This window comes from Humulus lupulus, chromosome 5, assembly GCF_963169125.1.
Source record: "Humulus lupulus chromosome 5, drHumLupu1.1, whole genome shotgun sequence".
Lineage (NCBI taxonomy): Eukaryota > Viridiplantae > Streptophyta > Magnoliopsida > Rosales > Cannabaceae > Humulus > Humulus lupulus.
The window spans coordinates 152,871,987-152,877,145 of record NC_084797.1 but is presented as its reverse complement, the minus strand read 5'-3'; the positions used below and the strand labels follow the sequence as shown (position 1 = coordinate 152,877,145).

General features: G+C 37.2%; 1 non-coding gene across 1 annotated transcript; it reads right to left on the bottom strand.

The window, feature by feature from the left end:
* Positions 1-733: 733 nt before the first annotated feature.
* Positions 734-838, bottom strand: LOC133781144 (small nucleolar RNA R71). Its single transcript, XR_009869938.1, has one exon. It is a non-coding gene; the product is annotated as a small nucleolar RNA R71 (small nucleolar RNA).
* Between the last annotated feature and the right edge of the window lie 4,321 nt (positions 839-5,159).

Genomic DNA, 5,159 nt, shown 5'->3' with positions numbered 1-5,159 from the left:
CCGGAATTTATTACTTAACACGACCACGTACACTTGCGTGTATATTTTACAAATCAAGTTTTTGGCACCGTTGCCAAAACTTAATTTCCAATGTCAAAATTAATTATTGTTTGTTCTAATTTGGTTTTTTTATATATATTACACTTATTTGAATCAAGGTTGTATTGTGTTTTAGGAATTGTTGATATATGCAAGGAAGTAGACAAAATAGACTTATACCGATAGATCTTGAAATTGAGAGAACGTGCAGACATAACCAAAAGATAAAAAAATGTTTGATTTTTCCATGGCTGAGAACGCAAATAACATTGTCAACAAAAATACCAATTTGGGTAATGCCGGTAATGTAGCAACTGAGGCCGATCCACCATTGAGAAACTATGTACACCCTACTGTTATGGGGATACATTCAAGTATTCGTCCTCCTACTATTGAGGCAAAAAAATTTGAGATAAAACCCCCCAATTATTCAGATGGTACATAATTGTGTATAATTTGGGGGATTACCAAATGAGGATCCACATCTCCATATCACGAATTTTTTAGAGCTTTATGCGACATTCAAAATGAACGGAGTGAGTAACGATGCTGTCAGATTGAGATTATTACTATTTTCATTAAGAGACAGAGCTAAGAGTTTGTTGAATTCATTACAAGCCAACTCTATAGTTACTTGGGAAGACTTGGCTAAGAAATTCCTTGGTAAATATTTTCCTTCTACGAAGTCAGCCCGAATCAGATGAGAGATTAATAACTTCCATCAGCTGCATGGGGAGTCTGTATATGATGCATGAGAATGTTTTAAAGAGTTGCAAAGGAAATTCCCACATCATGGAATAGAGAAGTGGTTGTTGGTTCATACATTTTACAATGGCTGCTAGCCATGTCTTCTAATGAAGCATATGAATTATTGGAAGAGATGGCCATGAACAACTATAAATGGCCTACTGAGAGTGAGAATAAGAAGGCAGCAGGAGTCTTAGAAGTCGATCCTATTACTTTATTGACTGCTTAAGTGGCATCTCTAACCAAGCGATTGCAGCATAATAATCTCGTCGCACAAGCAATACAACTACAGAATGTCATGAGTTGTGAGATTTGTGGGGGGCCACATTCTTATGAGTAATGCCCGAGCACAGTTAGTTGCTCAAAATATGTAAATAATATTCCTTTGGAACAAGCACAAGTTATTGGTAACTTTTCAAGACCTACACCCAACACCTACTCCAATTCATACACTCCTGCGTGGAAATATTACCCTAACCTGTCTTGGAAAGATAATCAAGGGTTACAACTGCAGTATCCACAATACCCACCCCAACAACCCCTTCATCAAACAACTTATGGAATACATTCTAGACCTTATTATGATCCAAACCCACACCCATCTCATCCACCACCACATCCTCCAATGAACCCACCAACAATGCAGCCAGACCAATTAAATCAATTCATGACAGAGACAAGGTCTTCAATCAGGAATTTGGAGACATAAATGGGTCAATTGGCTAAAATGCTTTCTGGTGGATAACAAGGGAATTTTCCTAGTTCCACATAGGTAAATCCGAAAGAGCAATGTCAAGCTGTTACTCTGAGGAGCGGGACTACGTGTGATGGACCTACAGTGGATGACAAGGGGAAGAAGAAAGAGGATCAACATGTTACTAGTCCAGTACAAGAGGAGGTTATTGAAGATCTTCCAAAGACAGAAAAGCCAAAATACACCGAGCCTACACCAAGGATTCCATATCCTCAATGGTTTCGAAAGGCCAATCTTGACAAACAATTCTCCAAATTTCTTGAGGTATTTAAGAAACTTCACATTAACATCCCTTTTGCAGAGGCTCTAGAACAAATGCCTATTTATGTGAAGTTTATGAAAGAGATATTGTCTAATAAGAGAAAAATGGAGGATTATGAAACTGTTGCATTGACTGAAGAGTGTAGTGCTATTATTCAAAATAAGCTTCCTCAAAAGTTAAGAGATCCGGGAAGTTTCACTATACCTTGCACCATTGGGAACTATCACTGTGAGAAAGCTTTATGTGATTTGGGTGCAAGCATTAATTTAATGTCGTTGTCTGTATTTAAAAGGCTTGGTTTGGGGGAAGCTAAACCCACTATGTTACTCTTCAACTGGTTGACCGTTCATTAACACACCCTAGAGGTATTATAGAGGACGTTCTAGTAAAGGTAGATAAGTTCATTTTCCCAGTGGATTTCATTGTATTAGATATGGAGGAAGATGAAGACTTGCCTATTATATTGGGATGACAATTTTTAGCCACGAGGCAAGCATTAATAGATGTCCAGAAGGGTGAGTTAAGGCTCAGAGTACAAGGTGATGAGGTTGTTTTTAATGTTTTTAAAGCCTCGAAATATCCTTTAGCTAATGACAGTTGTTTTAGTGTTAGTGTATTGGAGGAAAAAGACAAAAGGGTCCAGTCTATTGAGGATCCACTTGAGTTGAGTTTGATTGCAAATTCTGAAGAGTGTGCTGGTACTGAAGCCAGTGAATATGTTAAGTGGCTAAACTCATAGAGGCAAATTTATAAAAAGAAATATGAGGAATTGGGGCAAGTGTCTGAGAGACCTCTTCCATCTATCGATAAGCCACCAGTTCTTGAGTTAAAAACTTTACCTGATCATCTTAAGTACGCTTATTTGGGTAAGAATGACACTCTCCCAGTTATTATTTAAGCTTCATTGTCTGTGATTGAAGAAGAGAAGCTTCTTAGGGTGTTGAGGGCTCACAAACTAGCAATTGGGTGGACTTTGGCAGATATAAAGGGTATTATTCCTTCAACAATGATGCACCATATATTAATGGAGGATAGTAAGCCTAGTATTGATGCTCAGAGGAGGCTCAATCCTTCAATGAAAGAAGTGGTAAGGAAACAAATTCTTAAATGGTTGGATGCAAGGGTAATTTACCCAATATCTGAACAGTGCTTGGGTTAGTCCTGCCCAGGTAGTCCTGAAGAAGGGTGGCATAATGGTGGTTAAGAATGATAACAATGAACTTATTCCAACTCGTACGGTGACAGGTGGAGAATTTTTATTGACTACCATAAGCTGAATAAGGCCACCAAGAAAGATCATTTCCCCTTGCCTTTTGTAGATCAGATGTTAGACAGAATTGTAGGCCATCCTTATTACTGTTTTTTAGATGGGTATTCGGGATACCATCAAATTCCCATAGCACTAGAGGATCAAGAAAAGACTACCTTCACATGCCCTTATGGAACATTTGCCTTTCAAAGGATGCCATTTGGGTTATGTAATGCTCTAGCCACCTTTCAAAGATGTATGATGTCTATCTTTTCAAACATGGTGGAAAAAGGTATTGAAATTTTTATGGATGACTTTTCAATCTTTGGGCCTTCTTTTGATGAATGTTTGGCTAATTTGGAAAGGGTTCTGAAAAGATGTGAGGAGTCAAATTTAATATTAAACTGGGAGAAATGTCACTTTATGGTGACAGAAGGTATAGTCTTGGGCCACAAGATTTCACGCCATGGAATTGAGGTAGATAGGGCCAAGATATCAACAATAGAAAACTTACCTCCTCTGGTGTTTGTTAAGGGGTTTGTAGTTTTTTGGGCCATGCTGGATTTTATAGGAGTTTCATAAAAGACTTTTCAAAAATTTTGAAGCCGTTATCTACTGTACTTATGATAGTATGGTATTTAATTTTGATTCTAATTGTTTAAGGGCATTTAACACACTGAAGGAGAAATTGGTATCTACTCCGATTGTTGTATCATCGAATTGGGAACTTCCTTTTGAATTAATGTGTGATGCTAGTGATTATGCAGTAGGAGCGGTTCTCGGACAACAAGTTGACAAGGTATTCCGAACGATTTATTATGCTAGTTGAACCTTGAATGATGCTCAATTAAATTATGCAACTACTGAGAATGAATTACTTGCAATTGTCTTTGCAATCTACAAGTTCAAGCCATATTTAATTGGTAATAAGGTGATTGTTTACACAGATCATTCAACTATTAAGTACCCTATGACCACAAAGGATGCTAAACCTCGCCTGATTTGATGGGTCCTATTATTGCAAGAGTTTGATATGGAAATTCGTGATAAGAATGGGACAAAAATCTAGTTGTAGATCATTTATCTAGACTGGAAAAAGGAGAATAGCATAATGAGAAAGAGGAGAAAATTGATGAAAATTTTCCGGATGAACAATTATTTTCGATTGAAAGTGAAGAAAAGCTACCTTGGTTTGCAGATTATGTCAAATATTTGGTAGCTAAAGTTGTTCCACCGGACATGTCAAGGCAACAACTCAAAAAAAATTATTCGGAAGTTGAGCATTATTATTGGGATGAGCCCATTCTCTTTCATCATTGTGTTGATCAAGTAATTAGAAGATGTATCCTGGAAGAGGAGATGATGTCCATACTTACTCATTATCATACTTTACATTGTGGTGGTCACTTTGGAGGAACAAGGATAGCAGCAAAAGTTTTGCAATGTGGGTTTTATTGGCCTACGTTATTTAAAGATGCTAGTGCCTTTGTTAAGAGTTGTGATCGTTTCCAAAGGACCGGTAATATATCAAGAAGAGATCAAATGACAATGATTGAAATTCTGGAAGTTGAGTTGTTGGATGTGTGGGGTATAGATTTTATGGGGCTTTTCCCGTCATCTTATAATAATAAGTACATTTTGCTGGAAGTAGATTATCTTTCTAAATGGGTGGAAGCTGTAGCAACTCCTACTTGTGAAGGTAAGGAGGTACTTAAATTTCTTCATAAAAATATTTTTACTCGGTTTGGTACTCCAAAAGAAATTATTAGTGACAGAAGCAGTCATTTCTGTAACAAATCATTCACAACTCTATGCGCTCGTTATGAAGTTCATCATCGAAAGGCCCTGTTTTATCATCCAATTGCTAATGGTCAAGATGAAGTGTTAAACTGGGATATTAAAAGTACTTTAGAAAAAGTTATAAACACATCAAGGAAAGATTGGTCGAAAAAGCTTGATGATTCACTGTGGGCATATCGTACAACCTTTAAGACTCTGATTGGTATGTCACCATATCAGTTGGTGTTTGGGAAGGCATGTCATTTACGAGTAGAATTTGAGCAACGACCTTATTGGGCGGTGAAAAAGTTGAACGTTGATTTATTTAT